We start from the raw sequence: 26377 nt of genomic DNA, 5'->3' as shown, positions 1-26377 counted from the left end.
ATGGCCCAAGGGTCTAAGGGCAGACACAACTAAACAATCAATTGTAGTATTGAGCCCTGCTAAGAAAAGCACGAGATATTAGCTAACTGTGTAAATGATTAGTCATCTGTATATTTTAAACAATTTCCTCTGAAGAGTTGAGTTCTGCTGGTTTCAGGTATCACGTTATAATCTTAAATTATAATCTTAAAGTAGTTCTGGTTTTTGAGTGAATGTAACATCCCTTATTTCCATAACTTAAAAAAACTTGTTAAAATATGCATAAAAATTCAGCAACAGCTCATATTTATTAAATGCTTACTATTTGCTGAATGCTTTCCATGTACTTTCCACTTCTCATTTAATCCTCATGATGATGACATTAGGAGAGGGCAGTGTGGTCCCCATTGTATAGAGGAAGAAACTGAAGATTGGAGAGATTAAGGAGCTTGCCTAAAGTGATAAAACTAAAAGATAGCAGGATTCTTCTGATTCCAGAGTCTGTGTTTCTAAACAGATTTGATCAAATAAGTGCATTAGAGAAGTTTAAATCTATTTCTTCTTTCAAAATTAAGAGATACTATGACTAATTCTTTTTAAATTTTCAATTTACATAAGATAAAATTCAGTTTTGTAATGTACAGTTTTGAATTTTGACAAATGCATAGTCTTATATCTATTACTGTAACCAAGATACAGACAATTCTATAACTCCTCCCAAATTTCCTTATACTGTTGGTTGTAGCCAGACCCTCCTCCTGTTGCTAACCCCTGGCAATGACTGGTCTGGACTCATTCCTGAGTTTTGCCTTTTCTGAAGTGCCATTAAAATGTAATCTCATCTATTTCTTTGGAGAACTGGTTTCTTTCACGTAACAAAATGCATTTGAGATCCATCTGTGTTGTATGTATCAGCGACTCGGTCCTTTTTATTGTGGAGAAGGTATTTTGTCATATAGATGCAACCATAGTTTGTTTATCCACTCATTATTGAAGGACTTTTGAGTTCTTTCTTGTTTTTGTGACTATGAATAAGATTGTCATAAACATTTACATCTAGATTTTTGTGTGAGCACAAGTTTTTGTTTCTCTTGGTAAGTATCTGGGAGTGGCGTTCCTGGGTCATACGCTGAGTATACATTCAACTTTACTGGAAACTGCCAGACTGTTGGCTAAAATGGGTGTATCATTTTATATTTCTACCAGTAATGTATGAGAGTTCCAGTTGTTCCACATCTTTACTAGCATTTGGTATTGTCACTGTTTCTTAGTTTTTATTCTGTTAGGTGTTAGTGGGATCTGTTGTGGTTCAGTTTGCATTTCCTTAATGACTAGTGATTTTTAGCATCTGTTCATGGGGTATTTGCCATCTGTATTTCTTCTTTGGTAGTGTCTATTGAAATCTCTTACCCATTAAAAAAACTGATATGTTTATTGTTGAGTTTTAAGAAGATTTTTTTAAAGATTGCTTGATTGATAAGCGAGCATGCAAGAGCACGAGTGGTGGGGGAGGGAGTGGCAAGGGAGAGAGAGAAAAAGATTCCTTGCTGAGCATGGAGCCCCACACAGGGCTCACTCTGATTACCCTCACATCACGACCTGAGCCGAAATCAAGAGTTGGATGTTCAGTTGACTGAGCCACCCAGGCACCCCAAATTTTAAGAGTTTTAAAAGTATTCTTGATACAAGTATTTTGTCAGTTATGATGTGCAGATATTTTCTCCCTGTCTGTGGCTTACTATTCATTCTCTTAGCAGTGTCTTTTCACAAAGCAGAAGATTATAATTTTGATAAAGTTTAATATGTCTTTTATGGATCTTGCTTTTAGTGTCCTAAGACCTATTTGCTTAACTACAAGGCCACAAAGATGGAAGTTTTATATTTTACATTTAGATCTGTGATACATTTTGAGTTAAATTTTTTTTAAGGTATGAGGTTGAGAGGTTTTTTAATTTTTTTTCCTTTGCATGTGGATGTCTAGTTGTTCCAGCACCATTTGTTGAAAAGTCTCATCTTTTCTCTATTGGATTGCCTTTACCCCATTTTACAAAAGTTGACTGTATTTGGGTGGGTTTACTACTGGCCTCTATCCTGTTTCACTGGTGTATGTTTCACCAGTGAAACACCTGTTTCACATGGTTTCACCATGTGTTTACACATGGTTTATCTTTTTATCTATCAATACCATACTGTCTTGATTACTGTAGCTTTATAGAAGTCTTGAAATCAGATAGCATGGTTCTTCTAGCTGTGTTCTTTTCAAAATTGTGCCTGATCTTCTAGTTCCTTTGCCCTACTGCATAAATCGTACTGGGATTTGGTAATATTGAGTTGAACATATGAATCAGTTTGGAGAAGTTGGCATTTTAACAATATTTGAGTCTTCAGTCCATGAACACAGTACATCTCTCTATCTATTTAGGACTTCCTTAATTTCTTTCTTTGATGTTTTGAGGTTTTCAGCATCCAACTCCTATACATACTCTCATAGATTTAAACCTAAGTGTGTCTTTTTCCTATCTTTTGTTGGATTTTTTGAGGGAGGAGATGCTAATATACATGGTACAGTTAAAAAAAATAAATGCTAATTTTTCATTAATCTCACTCTAATTTATAATCTTTGTTTTCTGAAGGTATTTTCCTATCACTTAAGGTCTTTAGCAAGTAAAAGTTTGATTCTTGATGTTTGTTCTTTGAGTCTTTATCTATTTGTGATTTCATGGCCCTTATGCCATTTTGCAATTATGACGTCAAAGCAGACAGATTCAAAGGGTATATCTGGGAGGATCTGAAAGGGTTCTCTGTACAGGTAGATTAGTTCAGAGACAGAATCCATGTTTCTTTCTTTCAGTTGGTGTCATAGGCATTTTTGAATTTCTCTTGTTTTGCTATGCATATGAGAATAAAGTTCAACTTCTTTTACCTCAAAATCTAGTCTAAAGCATGATTATTTTATCTTGATTTAAAATGAGGCTTTATAGTATACACCCTAGAAAAAGAGGATATTTTCTGGGTTTTTACTCTTAGATGACTAAATGAGAATAGTTTCAGGGAAAATCACAGCAGCTGTGACCTTCGTTATATTTCCTTCGATGATGGGACACCTGGGTGGCTCAGCAGTTGAGCATCTGCCTTTGTCTCAGGGCATGATCCTGGGTCCTGGGATCGAGTCCTGCATCAGGACTAGTGAAGAGCCTGCCTCTCTCTCTGCCTATGTCTCTCTCTCTCTCATGAATAAATAAATAAATCTTTAAAAGTGTGTGTGTGTGTGTGTGTGTGTGTGTGTGTGTATGTATTTCCTTCAATGGTTCTGTACCATCTCCTGTTCATGGTTTATTGTTGTATACTATATACACTTGGCATGCAGGTAGAGAGAAGGAATCATGCCTTAATACCTTTTTTTTTTTTAAAGCTTTTATTTATTTGAGAGAGTGAGTATGTGAGAGGGAGAGGGAATCGAAGCAGACTCTGCACTGAGCACAGAGCCTGACATGGGACTCATCTCATAACCATGAGATCATGACCTGAACCAAAACTGAGTCAGATGCTTATCTGACTGAGTCACCCAGATGCCCCCATGCCTTAATACTTTTGACATTCATCATCTAATTTAGTTCTTGTGACAACTATGTAAATTATAGGCAACAGCACTGTGCTTCAGAGTGATAGTGACTGACCATTGTTGACTGGCTGCTTGGAGAGAGTAAGGCTTGAACACAGGATACCCGCCCCCATTACCACCCGCTGCCTGCTCCCCCGCCCCCCGACCACCAGAGTCCCTGGTTTTTCCCACTCTGCTCTCCCAGATAGTTTTCTCCCAATTTTAATAGTTCATGGAGCTAACTTTTGGGTGATGGGAATCCTTTGAAAATCTGCTGAAAGCTCCATAAGCTATCTCCAAAAAAGTGTTTTTGGAAGTCCTTATAAAGTTTTATAGGGTTTTCACAGAACCCCTTCTGTGCTTTCTGGATCCTAGGATAAAAATACATGTTCAAGATTTCTTCTTTACGCACAGAGTTATTTTTTTCCAATTATCAAGAACCACTCAAGTGCTATATTCTCTCCTATTTCACTGGGATGCTAATTCGACACTACCTATCATGGATCCTTGCATATGGGTAAGAGGGAAAAGCCTGAGGCTCTTCTTTATACTCTCTTCACTTAACTTCTGGTCTCTTCATTCATTTTTTTTTTCATTCGTTCCTGCTCTGTGCTGGTCCTGGGGATTTAGCTATGAATAAAACTCTATACCTGTCCTCAAGGGCTTCATGGTCTAGTGCACTTCAGAAATAGTCATGCTTGGAATGGCTAACGTTTGTTCAAATGATGTGGAGAGGCAGTATGGAGGAATGGAAGAATCTGGATTAAGTTATTAAATATTCTAGGCCATTGTGTAGTGTTGATGATACTTATATCATTTCTAAATGAGAGCTTTTCTTGGTTAAAAAACAAAAAAAAAGACTCTTCCCAGAAATTTAATACCTAAGTCTTCAGAAGAATGCCTGTTGGAGACTAAGCCTTTAATAATGTTTAACTATTATTAGCAATTAAAACTTATTAAAAATATTTTATTTATTCATGAGAGAAGGAGAGAGAGAGGCAAGGACATAGGCAGAGGGAGAAGCAGGCTCCATGCAGGGAGCTCGATGTGGGACTTGATCCTGGGACTCCAGGATCACGCCCTGAGCCAAAGGCAGACACTTAATCGCTGAGCCACTCAGGTGTCCCGCAATTAAAACTTTTTATTCAAAAAATATTTGAGGGTGAGTCTCAGTACTGTCAATCAGGACCTGTTAATGGAGATGAGCAAATGAAGAAATGTCCTAGCGCAACACAAACCTTAATATTTAAGATCTGCTTTTGCTAATATCCAGCAAGATTTTACCACAAATGGGTTTAAATAGTGAGTAGAAGTTATATTTGGCTGTGTAGTTTTTCTTACTTGCTCAAAGCTGCACTTGGTTTACTTTTGTCATTTGCTGTTTACCTGTAGGCATCCAGTTTTTAAGTAGCCCCCTAGGTATTTCCTTACAAAGAAAACCATCTCAAGATTTCCATGGCATAATTTGTGACAGGATTAAGTTATGCCACCTTTGAAGTCAGTCACAGCCTGAGAGCACAAGAAGTTGTTTACAAAGGAGCCCATCGATTCTCCCTCTTTCTCTAGAAGCATCCGAGCAGTTAGACTCGCACAGTCTGTTTGGCACAGTGGCCGCTCTCAGCTGGCCCGGGGCCTCCTGCTGCTGGGCAGAGAGAGGATGCGCCAGAGCTCTGCTTGTGGCTGAGCAGAGCCCTCCTGCAGGTCTGCTTGCTTCACTGGGGCCTTGCAACTCTGGACCACAGCCTGCTGGTTTCGTGGCAATATCTTTTCCTTAATATTTTCCATCTGGCCATCAATGACCTATAAAGACAGACACAGACCAGGATTTGAATTATGAGAAGTATGATGCTAAAATGCTTCCAAATCACACCCTAGAACCTGTAGTCATGGACGGCTGCCTTTGCATACTGGAGAAAAGGAAACTTTTCTCAGGTTGGTTTGCAAAGCATTCAGTCACATCAAAGATCAGAGCCATTCAGCTTTTAAGTGTCTTAAAAGGCTTTGTAAAATTCTGTCTCTGAATGTCACTGAATTTTAGCATTTAACTCACAATTTTGCACTAATGTTAAAACTTTTTGAGTAAAAATATGAGGGTCATAAGCGAGTTTCATATACAGCTTCTAAATTTCTAGCTATATCCCAAGCTTTAACAACTAGTGAGGCTTGGGGCAATATTGGTTATCATTGCACCCTGAATGGTATTACAGTTGCAGGGGGTGTACTGTAAATTTAGAACTCATTGAAAATGAGATTTCAGAAGTAAGTGCTGCCTTTGAGTTTCTCTTTGCTGAGAACTTTCCTGAAGATGCATTTGTTAATGGCTTTTGAGCTGGATTGGAATAGTCCACAATAAAGCCAGTTTCATGTTTTTGAGCCATTAGAAGCCAATTTAGAAATTAGTGAGAAATAGAACACAAGTGCACATTTTTCACAATTTTGTATCTGGTATCAAAACACTAAGGGATTATTGGTATTTTTTACAGCTTGATTCTATTAGGAATTGCTCATCGTTAGTCGTTTTATTCTTAGGACCTCCTGTAGACCCGCAAAGGTTGAATTGCTCATCCTGGTGTTCAGAGAGGTTATGATCCGGGTCTGTGGCCAAGCCTTGAAGGAAAGGCTGAGGAGGCCTGGCCAGGCATTTTGATGCTCAGACCTCAAGTCCATGCTGCCACCTCCTGTCTGCATCCTAGCGTTCATTTTAAATCAACCCGGCTCTTCCTCTGAAGTTTGCTCAATGAATATTTTTGCCATTTTGTGCTCCTCTGTCTTCTCTTCACTTTCTCTCTTCTTCTCCCCTCTCTTCCCCCTCACTCCAGGTGGTTAACTCTCAGTGCCAAAGTTGAAGACAGATTTGGCCTGCAGCCAGCATTGAGAACGCAGTGTTTATTTTTCAGTACCACCAAAGAATGAAATTCATACTAAAGTCTTAAAGGAAAGTTTAGGTATGTGTGGTTTTAGGAGTTGATTAGATGCTCCACATGTGTGACCTGGACCCTCCCTCTCTTCAGTCTCCTCTGATGAGTGGTGCTGGTTTTATATTGTGGCTCTCAGTTTCCAGCTCTAGGGGTTAGGATGAGAAATGCAGGTTAATTGGCCCGCTCAAATGACTTTAAAAATGGGAGTGAGTACCAACTGCTGAGACTACAAAGGTTAGACTAGTTCAGAGCCTTTGAGAAGAATAAGGAAGGAAGGAAAATTTAGAGTTTTTTTTTAACAATCAGAGCAGCAAGCAAAGATTGTACCAGAATATGGTTAGTGTTAGTTATAGTCCGTTCCTTTGTTCAGTAAACATTGGTTTCGTAAACATTTACTGTGTTCCATATGAGGTGGGCAATGCAGAGATGAGATGTTCTTGTGGGAGAAAGTGACCAAGCCAGCAGTTTCAAATATGGTAAGTGTGTGAAAGAGGAAAGCCCTGGAGGATGTAGGAAGTATGATGAGACTGACCAGGCAAGTGAGAGCGTTAACCCAGGGAGCTGGGGAGCTGAAGTGTAGAAATGGGAAATAGGGCATTTCATTACAAGCAGATTGAATCACACAGGCAGAGGCCCAACAGCAGGGAAGTATGGTGCTTCTGCAAGGTGGCAAGGCCTTCACTGTGCCCAAAGCCGAGTGCCTCTGGTGGTTAGAGCCCGAGAGCAAGGACTTCACATGCCATGTTGCTTTTGGACTTGAACCTGAAGTCAGTGAAGAGTGGCCTGGAGAATCTTAAGTAACCGAGTGTGGAGGAGCTGGTGCAGGTCCTAAGCCTCTCCTGACCTGTGTTGGGGCAGAGGAGGAGTTGAGGTGGGTGGATAGTGAGTGAGCAAGCAAGCTTATAATCTAAGGCAAGAGAAGTCTTATAATTGAAAAGTCCTGTTTTTTTAAATACTTGATTTCCTAGCATTTTGTTTTTTAAATGCTCACGGGATGTTTGTTGAATGAATGAATGCCATTTCTTTTGAGCAAAGATGGCTGATTTGGTCTTCTATTTTGCTTAAAAATCTCATTTTTTTTTTTTTTTGTGAGATAGCCCACACATATACTGAGTGGCAACAGAAAACCAGTCTTGGATTTTGAAACTTGCCAATGATAAACAAGAGCCAGTTGTAAATAACCATGGATCAAACCATTAAAAAAAAAAAAAAAAGGTAGTTCTGCTGAGTCTGAAAATAGTTTGAATGTATTTTGAATAGCCCTGATAGTTAGAAAGGTGAACATTTGTACTAGTTGATGGGCCTAGTAAAAAGACTGTATTTTGCTGAATGAAAGGATCGGACGGGCAATTCTTCTGATCTTTTTTGCTAGACCGCACTGGGTCCTGTACTTTGATGACATTTGAAGTTGCAGGCCCATTAATGAGAACACTTTAGCTGGTCTCAGACCAATCTTTCTTCTTCTTCCCTTTACCTTTGTTCATTTGGGGCCCCCCTTTGGCTCCTCAGCATGAGCAGAGCTTCTTCCATTAAAGAATAAGAGAATTTTCCCTTGGAGCTCAGGCCATCTGAGACAGCTGCCTCCTCTCTCTCCCCAAGCCCGTCTTGTTTTCTGTTTTCTTTAAGACTTAGCTGAGGGTTGGGGTGAAGAAAACCTTTTTTCCTCTTTTGCCAATCCATTACATTGCTCTTGGGGACCTTCTTCTATTTGAATACATAGTGATTTTGAGCTACATTTTGATGTAGAAGGTATAGTCTTTAAAGAAAAGTTCACATATTTAATTGATGAACATGGCATGGAGAGAACAGAGTAATTGAGTATATTGTCCATTTTCAGGATGGAAATTAAATTAGAGCCAGCCTTTAATTAAGAGCTGTGGTAGTTACTGAGGCAGTGCAGTGCAGCGCAATAACAAAGGGAAAGCTCTGAGTCCATGGACTTGAGTTCAAGTGTAGATTTCCTCATTGGCCAGATTTGTGACTTTGGGCAGATATTTAACTGGGCTTCATTTTCCTTCTCTTTAAAACAGGAATTAATAACACCAGCAGAACCTCCATTGTTATAAGGATAAAGGTCAAATAAAATAATAGATTTTGAGTACCAGCTCTATTTTTGCTCTCTGGAGGGCAATTGGCATCATGATTGTCATCCACAGCAGTGGCCAGCATAGTGCCCTGTAGAAAGAATGGACTGAGGAGTTGGGACAGGGTGTCCACCGTAACCTGAAGCCACATTCTAGCAGTGTGTGTGATACTGAGCAGGGTATTGGCTTCTCAGAGCCTTAGCTTATACAGTGAGGCCTGTGATTCCTACCTTACAGGGCTTGAAAACTAAGATGGTGAAGGCAGAGCACTAGTGTAGACCTTGGCAAGTCATGGGTACCCCGAATGTTGGCCTTTGTTGATGTCATCTGGGCTCTCCTTTGAAAATATATTTTTTTTCAAAGTCCCTAGTTTTCATTCAGTTTGCCCTCAAATTTTGATTGCTCTTAATGTGGCTGCAACAAAAGAATGCCCAGAAAATAATCGTTCCAGTGCTCCTCTGGACCTGGAATATATAAGGAATCAAATGCAAACATATAATCCTCGATATAAATCTTTGTAGGAGACTCTTGTTTCAACTGCCTTGAGAAATTGCACTGAGTATGGAAAGGATGTCAGAACTTTAGCCAGAGCTGCAACTATAATCACATTATTTTGCTGCTGCTCAGTGGAGCTAAGAAAGCTTAAGAGTATTACCATCTGGGCAAAGCCAACCAATGGTGAACTGTGAACTGCTTACCAACTTCACAGAAACTCTTGCTACCTCATTCATTAATTAGGCCTTTATGGCACACCTTCTCTTGGTTGCCTGGCAACCATAATAGCAGTCATTAAATTCTGTCATTTTGTATTAACCCTTTGGCCCTGGGTGGATTGGGAGCCCCCACCTTAACACTAATGCATTTTACATTAGTACATCTACCTGGGAAATCCCATTCCCTTGACACATAAGCTGTAAAGAGCAAATAGCCAGAGTCCAAAAACAGAAAAATTTCCTTTTTTCCTTCACATTAGTGTATGTGCTTTTAAGGCTTTACAAAATGTATCTGTCAGGATGGAGGCCATTTCCCAATTTGCTGACAGACAGACATAACATACACCCAGCAAGATGAAAAGACTGCTAGTTTCCCAGAAAACAGGAGCTGATGGTGACTTCTGTGGGCTTATGGAGGAAGGAGCCTGTGTGAAAACCAGATGGGAGAGCTGTTAAGAGTTGTATGTTTCCAAAATTGCCTTTGTAGCTGCTTTACAAAAATTTGGACCGTGCATGCTGGAGGGATAGGGGCCATTCCAACAACACACTGCTTGGCATCTCAGAAATGGATTAGAAATGGTAGGGAATAAACTAAGTACGCTGGCAAAAGCTGTGAGGAAAAGGAGTGGCCAGAAGGCAACCTCCAGGAGCCCATCAAGGGCTTCTGCAATGCTCTGTCCACTATTACTCAAAATTCCATAAATGGAAACAAGCTGTGAAAGTCCTAAATTAAAAGAGGGTTTAGGAATTAAAAATGCTATATTCTCTTTTCTTGAATGGACTAAAATGATTTGGGACATGTGCCGTGTAAGTAAAATAAAATAATTCAATTTCAAAGGAATATTTATTTTTCTCTTAGCGAAAGGAAATTAGGTTTCGGTATTAGTATAACCTAGATTCAAATTCCCACTCCACCCAGTAGCTGTGTGATTTTGCACAGCTGGCTTGCTTTCTTTTTGAACTCCCTTCCCTTATCTGTAAAGTGGGGATAATCCTTTTCCTCTTACAGGATTGTTGGAGGGGTTAAATGAGTGACACTGCATCTATCTCTGGTCAGCATTTGGCCCACGATATGTGATATGTACCCCATGCAGTTTTTTCAACAAACAAGTATTGGGATTACAATAGCAAGCATGACACTCTGCATTGCTCAGGAAATTTACAGCCACACTTGGTATTGGATCCCCCTTTGTTCCTCAGTTTGCCACTAAGGCCCAGAAAAGGTATTACCTGCCAAGGTAATTTGGCCAGATCTCAGAGTAGTATCTGGGCCACCTGACTAATCTGGTGGCTTCTCAATTAATTTTGTGAAAAGTAAAAAGTGAAGTGTCCTTCATTCACTCACCAACTCAAAGTTCTTTTCTTGAGACTTAAAAACTCAATCACGCATTTGTGGTTTTTACCATGGCAGTAGGGCGGCTCTAGCTCAAAATCATCTGTGTAGTTTATTGAGAAGTTCTCATAAAAATGTATTCAGAGGCCTTCATCCCACCAAGAATGTATGCGATACTAAGAGCATCTGGGGTTTTAAGTGGCTACTGTTTGTTAACAAAGCAGGAACTTCCCTGAAGGAGTTTTGCAAGTTGGGAGAACTCACAAAGGCAATTAATTTTGTTCTTTGGAGCAGGGCCTCCACTGCATGCGTTTGCACTTCATGCAAGCTTAAATTATAACCCAGGAGCCAGTTGTACCATGATCCGATTTGATATTTAGTTTTGATTTTATTAGTAGTTGTCTTTAATAGATGTCTTGTCATGTAGATTTCCTGATTATTAGTAATTTAAATTGACTCTGAGAATGAAAGGAAACCACAGGCAAGAAACTGATGGGCTGTGACCATAGTGGTCCTCAGCTCTCACAGCAGCTGTGATGCCTAAACCCCCACCCCCAAACACACACACACACACACACACACACACACACACACACACACACACCCTCTTCAAGGCTTTGAACAGTCTTTTGGCTAATGCGGAAAATGAGAGCTTAATACGGTTGCTATATGGGAACCTGTAAAAGCAAATGGGCATCGTAAGTGTTCTTTCCTCTTTGAAGGTAAGTGTTGTCCATGGGTCCCCTCTCTACTTGATCAGATCTAATTTGACCCAGGAGTAGTGATCTGGGAGGATGCTAACTGAAAAACCATGATTGCAGGAGAAGTAATTTCCCTTGTTCTTATGCAGTGCCTTTCTACCACTCTCTGGAATTGCTCACACAGTGTCTTTGTGAAGGGAATAGATGAGCATTTGCTGTTCTCTGCTGTGCTTTAGGTAGTGGCCAAATTCACATATCTCCTCAGAGAAGCTGTTCCCTAGAGTGATCCAGGGCAGTTCAAGTCATGCTCTCCAGGAGCAGGTTCTTGTGGGCTTTACGATCCAGTGCCTCAGCACTGATTTCCCCAAACTCCAGTCCTATAGTACCAGACCCTAGAATCTGGTACTTTAGGTCTGATTTAGCTTAGTTTAAATCCAGAGATTTGAAAACCAACTCTAGGTCATTTGCTAAATAATTCTACTTACTCATTAATCAATTGTGTATTAAATACCTACGTATTCAGGCATTTATGTGAAGAAAGGAGAGAAGGAAGCTCTTTGGGTGGGTGAATGAATGAATGAATGAATTGTACTTTTGGTCTTCAGGTAGGTCCCAGTCCCTTAGAGGATGATTTGACCAAGGGAATTTTTATTCAAGTTTTAAAACCTCATGCTGATGGGATGTGCTCCCATCCCAGGGTCTCTAAGCCACAGAATAAGTTATTGCGACAATTTTGTATTCTCATTTCTCTTGCTAATCCAGAAAAATTAAATTGTGAACAAAATATATTTTAGAAGTGAGTGAAAAATTTTTTTAAGAAGTCAGTGAAATCTGTTGCTGAGAAATGTTTGTTCCTGGCAACCAACCTGAAGAGAGAGAGAGAGAGAGGGAATCCATTTTCAATTTATCTGTCCCCCTGCCCCCAGCCCAGTTTTCACCATTTTTATAGTTGTGGTAACATAGAGGCATGTGGCAGTAAATGAGGTTGTGTTGCTTTTCTCATGCCACAGCACTCATGGCGCTCTCTCCAAGAAAGACTGGCTCTGAGAGGTTTTGTCCCTCCGATCTGGTGGTAGACAAGGTGGCCTGGAGGAAGCCACCTGCACAGCCTCCCACACTGCTGAGGCTGATGTCTGTGATTGAAGCAGCCTCAGCTAAAATTCAAGAGGACACCAGTCCCAGCCCACCAGGATGACTTTTTTTTGGAGTGTTCGAGGGTGAGCACTGATTACCACCACCCAGGCTGATCCAGCTAGATGTCCTTCTCCAGCAGATAATCATGCCACTACTTTGTCTTTTCTTTCCTTGATCAATTTTAACATGCCTTTAGGCAAAAGTGCTTCTGATTATACACATTAGATTTAAAGTAATTTCAGAAGTAAACTCCAGTTTCTAGATAGCTTTTGTGTGCAAGCCATTCGTCTAGCTTTAAAGAGGGACATCATTTGGATTTATTTTTAACCTCCTCTCCCTGTATGAAAAAGTAGAATGGCAAAGTCCTATCTTAGAGTCAAATCTCAGCTAATCTTTTATGAACTGTATATCCCTGGACAAAATAGTTCATTTCCAACCGTCAGTTCAGAGATAACAAAATTAATTAATTAATTAATTAATTAACAAATTAATGTCCTCTCATTGTTGCTAGAATTAAATATAATGTATATATGAATTATTAGTAGATTGTGATTCTTTAGGAGAATCCAGGCTTTTCATGTTTTCACTCTTTCTCTTTAGTTTAAAATTTATTCATTGTATTTACTGCAATTTGTGGGAAAATTGTATAGCGTGAAATGCTATAATATGGAGTTTGTGCAAAGCTATGATGAAAAGCCCGAAGTCCCATCGCCCTACGCCTATGAACAGTTGCTGTGAAGAAATGGAAATGTTATTCTGAATTGACCTAAACCAGTGGTCCTGTGCTCTAATCTCTGATTCCCAGATGATAACAGATGTCTCTTAAGTGATTCCAGGTGTTCTGAACATAGTGAAATCTCTTATCTGCCACCTCCACTGTTACTCCTTAGAGTTCTTTTATATTGCCTCTTTAATAGTATTTGAAGGATCGGGGTTCCTTGACAGCTGTTGGAACTCTAACTCCCTACTTGAAGGGACTCTGCTTTTAGGCCTCAGGTGATCTCCAGACTTTCATGCTGTACTGTTTGATTCGAGCCCACATGCCAAATAGTTTTAATATGTTCTCCTTTTTTATTAAACAGATTTTGTCATGTCCAGGAGATTTCCTGCCGGTAGCAGCTCTAACTTTTTCTCACCATCAAGGCATTCCCTGCCCCTTGTTAACTCTCGGCCAGGGATTTTCTGCATACTTCTGTTCACAGTATTCCCGTTGGCATCCTATAGGCTAGGAAATCTTCTCTGACCACCTTCAGAATTCAGTACTCCCTCTTCCATAATTTAGAGTGTTTTATGCATACTTGTAGGTTCAGGCCTTTCAAAGCCCACATTTAACTTTAGGGGAAGTTATCATGTGTTAAATCTGAGCTTCACTTCTATAGCAGGAGTTGAGGTATTTCGGTAGAATATTCTGTCAAATGTGATGGAGATTCAGAAGGCAGAGTGATGTAGTTGCAGAGCTGGGCTTGATGTCTAAGTTCAGCTCTACATTTTAACAGCTTTTTGACCTTGGGCTGGTGCTTTGCCTCCTGAGTCTTCTCACATTAGGCTGTATTGGTTTTATTTTTATTCTCTCTTAAACCCAGTTAAAAGAAGAAAAGTGGAAGTATTGGCCTAACATGGAGGAGACGTAGACATTCCCTGTTTCAGCAGAAGGGGAGGAGGAAGAGATGGGCATACATTTGTGTGTATGTCCAATGTCTGGCCATGTAGCCATGGCGGTAGTAATGGCTGATATTTTGGCATGCTTACTCTGTGTCATGCACCATTCAAAATATATTATTTGACTTTCATACAATCCTCTGAGGTTGGTGTTATTTTATCCCCAATTTAGAAATGAATAAATAGAAGCACAAAAAGGTTAAGTAACTTACCCAAAGGGAAAGGTGAGAATAAGGACATAGGTGATCTGGTGCCAGAGCCCAGCCATCCAGTGGTGTTTAATAAATATTTATTGAATGAATGTGTTTTTGGAAAGTTGGGGCAATTTCTGTCTGTTGGCTTCTGTTTTCTTGATGAAGTAGGTGGTGAGATCAGACACTGAGTAAAGAAGAACGTGTGTGGAGATGAGATGTTTGAACAGAGAATGGAGAAGATGTAAAATAGTTAAGTAGGCTGACTGGTGAAAACAGACTTGCTGGATGGTGTTGAAGGCTTAGTTGATGCTGTAAACTCTATAAATGTAGAATTTTTAGAGATACAAAATGTTTGTGGGGATGTTTTCCCCCAGCCATGCTTATCAGCCTAAATATAGGCACAGAGGAGGTAAATAGCTTTGTTCATTCAGGTGTTTTCCATACATTCATGATGAAAGGGAAAGAAACATGGGCCTTTCCTGATGGACCACAGAGCTAAGCTAGATAAAGGCAGCAGTGAAGAACAAAGGGTCTAAAACTCGGGGAGGTATGGTTATCGTGGGAGCTGTGAGATGAGCAAACACCAAGGATGGGAAACTAGTTTCAAAATGGGGATTCTTAATTAGCGATTTCAGAGGCAGGGCAGGTTTGGCAGTGGCAAGGTCAAGGGAAGACTTAAAAAAGGAGAAGGTGGGGGATCCCTGGGTGGCTCAGCAGTTTGGCGGCTGCCTTTGGCCCAGGGCGCGATCCTGGAGTCCCGGGATCGAGTCCCGCGTCGGGCTCTCGGCATGGAGCCTGCTTCTCCCTCCTCCTGTGTCTCTGCCTCTCTCTCTCTCTCTCTCTCTCTATATATATATATATATATATATATCATGAATAAATAAATAAATAATCTTTTAAAAAAAAAAAGAAAGAGGGATCCCTGGGTGGCGCAGCGGTTTGGCGCCTGCCTTTGGCCCAGGGCGCGATCCTGGAGACCCGGGATCGAATCCCACGTCGGGCTCCCGGTGCATGGGGCCTGCTTCTCCCTCTGCCTGTGTCTCTGCCTCTCTCTCTCTCTCTCTGTGACTATCATAAATAAATAAAAATTAAAAAAAAATTAAAAAAAAAAAAAAAGAAAGAAAGGAGAAGGTGGCTGAGGTACAGTAAAGATGATGGTTGGAAAGATGACCCGTCATTGAAGCCTCTGAAAAGCCTGGGTAGTAGTTAACGGCCCCTTGGCAAATGTGCACTTCTGCTTTTAGGTAGAATTTCACAGTAGCTGTGGAGTCATTAATTTATACATAAACATTGATATGTATTTGTTTATTCCTTTTTGTGTAAACCTTCTCAGGTACACATTACTCATCCAAGTGGATGGGGAAGGGGGAAATGAATTGAAACAATTTTTACCAAGTTTTTTGTTACATATAATTTTAAGGGGGTATGAGGTATCTTTAACAACATTTAAAAATTATCACAATTTTTTAAAAGTGCAAACCAAATTTATATGATGTTTGTTTGTTTGTTTGTTTGTTTATTTATTTATTTATTTATTTATTTATTTATTTATTTATTTTTAAAGATAATCCACCTTTATATGATTCAATAGGGCAGCTGCACTTGGGGGTTATCTTCCTCTGGCTGATGAGGTGACCAGAAACGATTCCCTGAAGGGATAGTTTTGTTGAACTCAGCCTTGCAAATTTGGCATTCTAACTCTGATAGTGACTTCCCAGTTGTTTGTTGTCTGTAACTGAACAAAAGGCCCTCAAAACTCATAATACATGTGCCGTGGTACAGAATTTGGTTGGTGGTATAAAAAACAGAACAAAACAAATAAAAAACTCTTGCATCAAAATGCTCTATAATTACTTTATCTTCGTTTTTATAATTTTATTTTATTTTATTTTTTATAATTTTAAATACATCCTTTTTAATTAGCAAAAATAAATGTTTATGAATCTGAGTATTATTTACCTAGCTAGATAAGGAACTTGGAAGTGCTTTGGTAGCTCATAAGTACGTCAGAAGTTTGGGTATCAGCATGGTTTGATGAAAAGAGCATTAATCTGAAATCAGAAAGACCTGAGTTTAAAACTTGTTCTACTAAGTGCTACCAATTCTTCATCTGTAGCAGTAATTTTTGGCAGGCACATAGTAGTTGCTGAACAAATGTCAATTTTTCCTTTTGAAGACCTCTTTCCCCTCTCTTCCAGTTAATTTTAGATCATTGGTTGAGGAAACCTTGGTTTTTCAAGTTCATTAGAATTCTAAGTGGAAAGTTTTATCATACTTTTTCCAGCTTTCATGGATGTGGCCAAGGTTTAAGAAAAACCTTAGGTACGGTCTCATAATGTAGATATATATGGCAGCGTTGGCCCCTGCAGAGGTTGGCATATATGGGTGGATAATAGCTATTGTTGAGCCAGCCATGTACCAAGGCGGTAGTAAGCCTTGATACCAGAGGAAGGTGGATATTTGCAGAACATTTAACAGAATATGAGGAAGTGCCCAGGGGAGGGGTGCATGGAATAAGAGACCTCCAACATTTGTTCTCTGAGGTCAAGTTCAGAAGTTAGCAAAGCAAAATTGGTGCCAGGCCAAGCATAGAGACTCAAGGGAAATCACTTTGGGAAGAATAAGGCAGGGAAGGCTTTAGAACAGAGTTGATCTCAATGTGCGTCAGTTCTTTTTTTTTTTTTTTTTTTAAGATTTTATTTAATTATTCATGAGAGACACAGAGAGAGGCAGAGACATAGGCAGAGGGAGAAGCAGGCTCCATGCAGGGAGCCCGATGTGGGACTCGATCCCGGGACTCCAGGATCATGCCCTGGACTGAAGGCAGGCGCTAAACCGCTGAGCAACCTGGGCTGCCCGTGAGTCAGTTCTTGATCATTACAACAATTCCATCCAAAAGGCATTGAGAACAAAGAACATACTTTCTCACCTGGAAACTGGGGCACAGGTGCTCAGAGAAGGGGCCACAGGCAGGGTTGGGAAAGAGAAGTCCTTGGAGTTAAGGAGACCTCATACAGAAGGCCACTGAGCTGACAGGAGATTTGTCTACTCCACTTAGGCCTCCCCTCTTGATAGGGTTACATAATGCTTGGCATCTCCACTTTTAGACAGAGAACAGACCTAACCATTTTCCATCCCGCTGGGCTGTGGAGCGACAGATCTTGATATGCTGACCAGCTGCCTCAAGGTTGATTCCAGAGGAACAGTAGGGAACTTACTGATAGCCAAAAGGGGCTGAGGCAGAAGTAGTTATCCCAAAACTGTAAATGAAATCAAGTCATATGTTTAACCCAGAGTCACCTATTTATTATGTAATACCTGAAAATAAAGTGTCAAAACCAATGACATCACAAAGAAATCAAGTGATTATTTCTTAAGAGATTAGAATCCAGTGAAAAACAAAATTCAGTTTTAGGAATGTTAAAAGAGTTGGAAAGCAGAAAGCTCTAGGAGTTTTAATTTTACTCCCAATTATATAATCAACACATACTCATTGCTCATCCTACTCCCCTACCAGATTGAAGGCGATATAAGAAAATAGGAGAAGGGGCACCTGGGTGGTTCGGTCAGTTGAGCATCCAATTTTTGGTTTCAGCTCAAGTTCAGGTCTTGGGGTCATGGGATTAAGCCCAGTGCGGGGTTCCATCCTGAATATGGTGTCTGCTTGTGAGTCTCTCTCTCTCTCTCCCCCTTTCCTTCTGCCCCTCCCCTTGCTCGTGTGTGTGCACTCTCTCTGTTTAAATAAATAAAAATATTTTTTTTTAAAAAAGAAAATAGAAGAAAGAAACCCATACAACCCTACCATCTGCAGTAATTATGACATAATATTTTAGTGCTTTTCATATACTTATATTTTATATATGATTATTTTTTTTTAATTTTTTATTTATTTATGATAGTCACACACAGAGAGAGAGAGAGAGAGGCAGAGACACAGGCAGAGGGAGAAGCAGGCTCCATGCACTGGGAGCCTGACGTGGGATTCGATCCCGGGTCTCCAGGATCGCGCCCTGGGCCAAAGGCAGGCGCCAAACCGCTGCGCCACCCAGGGATCCCTATATATGATTATTTAAAATTTATTTTTTTAGTCTTGAATATATTTAGGCTCTAACATAAATGTATAACACATTAAAATTGAAGAAAATGACCAGGGAACTTAGGTGTCCAAAATACTATGCAAGCAATGTATCAACATTTTCTTTGTAAATAGTTAATATATAAATATGGCATTAAAACAATATAGGTATAATGTAAAGGTACAGTTAACCATCCTTCAATTCCAGTTTTATCCAGAATATCACTTTTATGCATAAATAGTTATTACATATGTTATTTGATACATAGGAAATAATATACAAAAGGTGTGATTAAGTGAATATTTGAGAATCCACTGCCTTACTTAAGAAAATGACCAGTAACATTAAAACTATTCTTGTTGGATACATTGACTGTTTCCAGTTGTTTTTCACTTGTTCCTTGTTTTGTTGTAACAAACACCACTGTTTTGAATAATCAGAAGAGAAATTCTGTAAGCTGCTACTACTACAACCTCTGACCCCCCTGCAAGTTTGTCCATATATTCTACTTTTTCTCCTGTTGTCATGGAGGTACTGCCCAGATTCTTAGCAAAAGGAAAACCTTGCATCTGAACACTAGATTCCATCTTCTCTCACCGACTGAGATGTGATTCCATCAAGTTTCCCCTTTCTGTTCTGGATGATCCTCTCTGTCTCTCTCCCCACCCCCCTTCATTGTACAAGCATGTAGCTATTTTTCCCATCTTAGAGGGGGAAGTGGGAAATCACTATCAAAACCATGCTTTGATACCTTTTATCGAGTGATCTCCAGGGAACCCTCCTTTGCTGATTCTTGTATGGTCCCCAAATCTTTTTTTTTTTTAAGACTTATTATTTATTCATGAGAGACACACACAGAGAGGCAGAGACATAGGCAGAGGGAGAAGTAGGCTCTTTGCAGGAGCCTGATGCGGGACTCAGTCCTGGATCCCGGGATTACGACCTGAGCCAAAGGCAGCTGCCCAACTGCTGAGCCACCCAGGCGTCTCTCCCCCAAGTCTTTTAATGGTTGTGTGCCCCAGGACACAGTCCTTGGACAGACTGACTTTACTCCTTTAAATATATTTAATCCCTCGATTATATCTAGTGTCCTGTGATGGCTATAAGTACCATGTGACTACTCTTAAAATTAAACATCAATTTCAAGCCTGGACTTTTCCTCTGAAGTCCAGCCATCTACAGCTTTGCTTGACTGTCTGATAGGCAGTTTTATATAACATATCCAAAATTAAGCTCCTGATTTTCTCAGTCTTTCCCATTTCAGTTAATAGTAATGCCATCTTTCTGTGTGATCATGTGAGAAACCTGAGCTGTCCTTGACTTCTTTCTTTGGCTCACACATTCTGTATCCAATCCACTGGCAAATTCAGCTTTCGCTTATATTCGGGTATATCTACGATGTCATCACTTCTCTCCACTTTACTGCTACCACCCTGGCCCAAGCTATAATCATTTCTTGCTGGATTACTACAACTGGTTTCTTGGTTTTCAGTCTTAACCTCTTAGATGCAACTTTTCTCAAACAGCATTCCTCATCTGATCCCAGAATGCAGAAAAGGATTTAAATCACTATTTTCTCAATTCTCTCAATGAGAGAACATAAATAGTATCATTCTTGTTAATGGAAGAGTAGTTAATCCTTTACCTACAAAGGAATACTTAAGGCACTAAGTACTGCCGCGCCCCCTCCGTTTTTTATTGAGATATAAATGACATATGACATTGTATCAAGGTATACAGTGTAATGATTTGATATATGCATGTATTGTAAAATGATTACCGCAGTGCATTAAGGCTTAATTCTTTCCTTAGAACTTTGGGAATAGAATGACAGTGTCTGTAATTAGCACAGCATCTAGAGGGGTTTAAAAAAAAAGTTGTCAGATCAGACCACTTGTTGCCCCAAGGCGTCAGAGTTTCCTTTTGGAGGAAGAGTCTTCACAATACAAAGCCCAAGGTGATATGGCCCTCTATTTACCTCTCCTTATTTCATTTCCATTACTTTTCATTTCACTCCCTCTGCTCCAACCATTCTGGCCCCTGTGTTGTTTCATCTGATGGTTGATGTTCTTCCAGATAGTGACATGATTTGCTCTTACCTCTTTTTCACATCTTTATTCAAATGTCACCTTCTTATTTGTGACATTTCTTATAATTCTTAGGCCTTCTCTGACCCCTCTATTTAAAATCACATCTTCATATACCTCCTTCCTTGATTTGTTTCATGCTATTTCAGTTATCTTTTTCTCATCCTTCCATTTGCTCTCATTATCCTAGGAAATTTGATTTCCCTGTTATCACTTCCTTCTTTTTGTGCTTTTTTATTCAATATTTAACATTCATATATTCATCACCTAGATTTTAAAATTAGCATTTTACTATACTTGCTCTACCACATGTCTATCCATCCATCAATATATCTTCTTTATGCATTTCAAAGTAAGTTGCAGACAGTAGTACCCTTCACCTCTAAACCCTTCTTGTTTATGTATTATTAACTAGCATTCAGTATTTACTTATTCTCCCCCCCGCCCTTCCTAGAGAAAAATTATGTCAATGAAATGTATAGATTTTAGGTAAACTGTTTGGTGAGTTTAGACAAATGCATACACCTTTGTTGTCCAAGCACTTATCAAAATGTGGAACATGATCATTACTCTAGAAAGGTCCCTCATGGTCTTTCACAGTCAAACCCGGTGCCTGTTCCTCAAAGGAAGATTTTCTTCCATAGGAGAATTTTCCCTGTTCTAGAAGTTCATATAGATGAAATCCTATGTGCTCTTCTGCCTAAGGCTTCTTTGACTCAGCGTGATGTTTTTGAGATTGATGGATGTTGTTGCTTTATCAACAGTTCTTTGCTTGCTGTTGTTGAATATTTGTCCATTGTACGATTATATCAGAGTTTGTTTTTTCTCCTGTTGATGGGAGAACTGGACAACTCCACTGTTTGGCTATTACGAACAAAGTTGCTGCAAACATTCTTCTACAAGTCTTTCTATGATCACGTATTTTCATTTCCCTTGGGAAATATAGAAGCGTTGGGTCACAGGATGGTTGTATATTTAGTTTTATAAGAAATTGCCAAGACTTTTCTCAAAGTGATTGTACCATTTTGCACTGCCACCGACAATGTATGAATGAGAGTTCCAGTTCTGCATCTGTACAAGTATTTCGTGTTGTCAATCTCTTTATTTTTAGTCATTCTGGTGGGTGTATCTCATTGTGGTTTTAATATGCATTTCCCTGGTGACCAGTATGCACTTAGTATGTTTATTGGCACATGAAAAAAGTAGTTAAATCTTTGGCTTTTTCTTTACTGAGTTGTAGGATTTCCTTACATATTTTAATACTCATCCTTTGCCAGATATATATATTTGCAAATACTTTCTCCCAGTCTAGAGCTTGCGTATGCATTTTCTTAGTAGTCTCTTTTGACAAGCAGGTTTTTTACGTTGATGAAGTTTATTAATGTTTTCCCTTTCTGGTTTATATTTTCTTTGCTCTAAGAAACTTCTGTTTACCCCCAAGTCACAGTATTATGTTTTCTCTTATGTTCTCATCTAGAAACTTTATGATTTTAATTCTTGCATTTAAATCTGTAGTGGTAAAACCCTGCCATCTTTGTCTATGCACTCTTGCCTCCTTGCCCCTCCACTCTAAGGACTTGGTTTTATTTGTGATTAAAGAGGCTATGTCAGCTAGGAAAATCAGTCAATCAGTCAATCAACCTGTGGTCCATCTTAAATTGTTTTTTGTACCTGGAATGAGGTGGGGAGTTCAGGGTTTAATTTTTTTCTTCTCGTATGTTTATCCAGTCTTTCAACATCATTCGTTGTGAAGACTATTTTCAGTGTTGGATTGCTTCAGTGACTTACAGTGATTGTATAAGTGTGAGTCTCTTCTGTGCCATTGTTAGATTTATCTTTATGCCATACTGTTTTGAGTATAGTAGCTTTGGAGTGAATATTGAACATGGGTATAGTATGGATGTTCCAGATGTGGTCTTTTTCTAGATGGCTTTGTATTTGCGTTTCCATGTATATTTTAGAATCAGCTTGCCAGTTTCTACAAAAACATCTGATTGGAATTGTATTGAATCGATAGCTCAATTGAGAGAGAAGATGACATAACCATATTGAATCTTTTAATCTATGAACATGGCATATCTCTCCATTTAGGTTTTTCATTTCTCTCAGCGGTATTTTTTTGCTTTTCAGTTTAAAGGTCTTCCATGTCTTTTGTTACATTTATTCTTAAGTATGGCATTTTATTTATAATGCTATAAACAAAATTGCTTGTTTATTTTATTGTATTTGCCAATTGTTTGCTATATAAATATGTATGTATAAATACACACAGTTTTTTTTTTTTGTATGTTGACACTATATCCTGTGACCTTGTTAATTTCAGTTATTAGCTGTTAGAGTACTTTATTAGATTCTCTAGATAATGTAAACAGTTATGTCCTCCACATATGGAGACAGTTTTACTTCTTCGTTTTGGATTTTTATGCCTTTTATGTCCCCTATTTTTATCCCCCCATGGGTGGGACCTCCAGTGCCATGTAGAATGTTGAACACAAGTGGTTAGAACAAATAGCTCTGTCTTGTTCTAAGTGTTTTACTATAAAGTATAATAAGAACTGTAGGTTTTCTCAGAGATAGACTTGAAGTGAAGACATTTTCTTCTATTCTTCGTTAACTGAGAGTATTTATCTTGGGTGGGTGTTGAATTTTATTGTTTATTCTACATCTATTGCTATGAACATCTGGTTTTCTCCCATATTCTTTTAAAATGGTAAATTGGGCGGGGGCAGGGCAAGATGGCAGACGAGTAGGGTCCCCAAGTCACCTCTCCCCACCAACTTATCTAGATAACTTTCAAATGATCCTGAAAACCTACAAATTTGACTTAAGATTAAAGAGAACAGCTGGAGTGCTACAGAGAGAAGAGTTTGTGCTTCTAACAAGAACTCGTTTTTAGCCACTCTGCACTGAGCAAAATGACTAGAAAGAAGAACTCACCACAAAAGAATCAGAAACAGTACTCTCTGCCACAGAGTTACAGAATTTGGATTACAATTCGATGTCTGAAAGCCAATTCAGAAGCACAATTATAAAGCTACTGGTAGCTCTGGAAAACAGCAGAAAGGATCAGGAGACTTCATGACTGCAGAATTTAGATCTAATCAGGTTGAAATTAAAAATCAATTAAATGAGATGCAATCCAAACTGGAGGTCCTAATGATGAGGATTAATGAGGTAGAAGAAAGACTGAGTGACATAGAAGACAAGTTGATGGCAAGGAAGGAAGCTGTGGAAAAAAAAGAAAAACAATGAAAAGAACATGAGGAAAGGTTAAGGGAAACAAATGACAGCCTCAGAAGGAAAAATCCAAGTTTAATTGGAGTTCCAGAGGGCACTGAGAGGGACAGAGGACCAGAAAGCATATTTGAACAAATCATAGCTGAGAACTTCCCTAATTTGGGAGGGAAACAGGCATGCAGATCCAGAAGATAGAGACGTTCCCCCGTAAAATCAATAAAAACCATTCAACACCTCAACATTTATTTTATTTTTTTTAAATATTTTATTTATTTATTCATGAGAGACAGAGAGAGAGAGAGAGGCAGAGACACAGGCAGAGGGAGAAGCAGGCTCCATGCAGGGAGCCCGATGTGGGACTCGATCCCGGGTCTCCAGGATCATGCTCTGGGCCCAAGGCAGGCGCTAAACCACTGAGCCATCCAGGGATTCCCAACACCTCAACATTTAATAGTGAAACTTACACATTCCAAAGATAAAGAGAAAATCCTTAAAGCAGCAAGAGACAAGAGATCCCTAACTTATATGGGGAGAAATATTAGATTAACAGCAGACCTCTCCACAGAGACCTGGCAGGCCAGAAAGGGCTGGCAGGATATATTCAGGGTCCTAAATGAGAAGAAAATGCAGCCAAGAATACTCTATCCAGCAAGGCTCTCATTCAGAATAGAAGGAGAGATAAAGAGCTTCCAAGATAGGAACTGAAAGAATATGTGACCACCAAACCAGCTCTGCATGAAATATTAAGGGGGACCCTGTAAAAGAAAGAGGATGCCCAAAGAAATAATCCACAAAAACAGGGACTGAATAGGTACTATGATGACACTAAAATTCATAACTTCCAGTAGTAACTCTGAATGTGAATGGGCTTAATGATCCCATCAAAAAATGCAGGGTTTCAGACTGGATAAAAAAGCAAGACCCATCTATTTGCTGTCTACAAGAGACTCATTTTAGACCTAAGGACACCTACAGCCTGAAAATGAAAGGTTGGAGAACCATTTACCATTCAAATGGTCCTCAAAAGAAAGCAGGTGTAGCCATCCTTATATCAGATAAATTAAACTTTATCCCAAAGACTGTAGTAAGAGCTGAAGACAGACACTAGATCATACTTAAAGGATCTATCCAACAAGAGGACCTAACAATCATGAATATTTTTGCCCCTAATGTGGGAGCTGCCAAGTATATCAATCAGTTAATAACCAAAGTAAAGACATACTTAGATAATAATACACTAATACTGGGAGACTTCAACACAGCACTTTCTGCAAATATTTCTGCAAATATTATAAGCACAACATCTCCAAAGAAACAAGAGCTTTAAGTGATACACTGGACCAGATGGATTTCACAGATATTTACAGAGCGTTACATCCAAACGCAACTGAATACACATTCTTCTCAAGTACGTGTGGAACTTTCTCCAGAAGAGACCACATACTGGGTCACAAATCAGGTCTCAACTGATACCAAAAGATTCGGATTGTCTCCTGCATATTTTCAGTCCATAATGCTTTGAAACTTGAACTCAATCACAAGAAGAAATTTGGAAGAAACCCAAACATGTGGAGGTTAAAGAGCATCTTGCCTTTTGAAAGGTTGAACCAGGAAATTAGAGAAGAATTAAAAAAGATTCATGGAAACTAATGAGAACAAAGATACAACTGTTCAAAATCTTTGGGATACAGCAAAAGCAGATCTGAGAGGGAAGCACATTGCAATACAAGCATCCCTCAAAAAATTGGAAAAAACTCAAATACATAAGCACCTAAAGGAACTGGAGAGAAAACAACAAATAAAACCTACACCAAGCAGAAAAAGAGATTTAATAAAGATTCAAGCAGAACTCAATGAAATAGAGACCAGAAGAACTGTAGAACAGATCAACAAAACCAGGAGTTGGTTCTTTGAAAGAATTAATAAGATAGATAAACCATTAGCCAGCCTTAATTAAAAACAAGAGAAAAGACTCTAATTAATAAAATCATGAGTGTAAAAGGAGAGATCACAACCAATACCAAGGAAATACAAACAATTTTAAAAACATATTATGAGCAGCCATAAGCCAATAAATTAGGCAAACTAGAAGAAATGGACACATTTCTGGAAAACCACAAACTACCAAAACTAGAACAGGAAGAAATAGAAAAATCTGAACAGGCCAATAACCAGGGAAGAAATTGAAGCAGTCATCCAAAACCTCCCAAGACACAAAAGTCCAGGGCCAGATGGCTTCCCAGGGGAATTCTATCAAACGTTTAAAGAAGAAACAATACTTATTTTACTAAAGCTGTTCCAAAAGATAGAAAGGGATGGAGTACTTCCAAACTCGTTTTATGAGGCCAGCATCACCTTAATTTCAAAACCAGAAAAGACCCCACCAAAAAGGAGAATTATAGACCAATATCCCTGATGAACATGGATGCAAAAATTCTCAACAAGATACTAGCCAACAGGATCCAACAGTACATTAAGAAGATTATTCACCATGACCAAGTGGGATTTATCCCCGGGATGCAAGGCTGGTTCAACACTCGTAAAGCAATCAATGTGATAGATCATATCAACATGAGCAAAAACAAGAACCATATGATCCTCTCAACAGATGCAGAGAAAGCATTTGATAAAATACAGCATCCATTCCTGATCAAAACTCTT

At 39.2% G+C, this 26377-nt stretch overlaps 1 protein-coding gene and 1 long non-coding RNA gene across 21 annotated transcripts in view; one reads left to right on the top strand and one right to left on the bottom strand.

The window, feature by feature from the left end:
- The window catches only part of DENND1A (DENN domain containing 1A), a 508126-nt gene that overhangs the window by 184040 nt on the left and 297709 nt on the right, over positions 1 to 26377 (top strand). The window lies entirely within an intron of this gene.
- LOC140605693 (uncharacterized) lies at positions 4702 to 25864 on the bottom strand. Of its 2 annotated transcripts, none has more exons than XR_012008263.1 (3): positions 17246 to 25864; positions 14335 to 14500; positions 4702 to 5380 (listed from the first exon to the last, which is right to left on the bottom strand). It is a non-coding gene; the product is annotated as an uncharacterized lncRNA (long non-coding RNA). The 2 variants fall into 2 exon arrangements; XR_012008265.1 differs by lacking the exon at positions 4702 to 5380 and adding an exon at positions 5399 to 9720.

This window comes from Canis lupus, chromosome 16 (assembly GCF_048164855.1).
Source record: "Canis lupus baileyi chromosome 16, mCanLup2.hap1, whole genome shotgun sequence".
NCBI classification, from domain to species: domain Eukaryota; kingdom Metazoa; phylum Chordata; class Mammalia; order Carnivora; family Canidae; genus Canis; species Canis lupus.
This window is presented reverse-complemented; position numbering and strand designations above follow the sequence as displayed.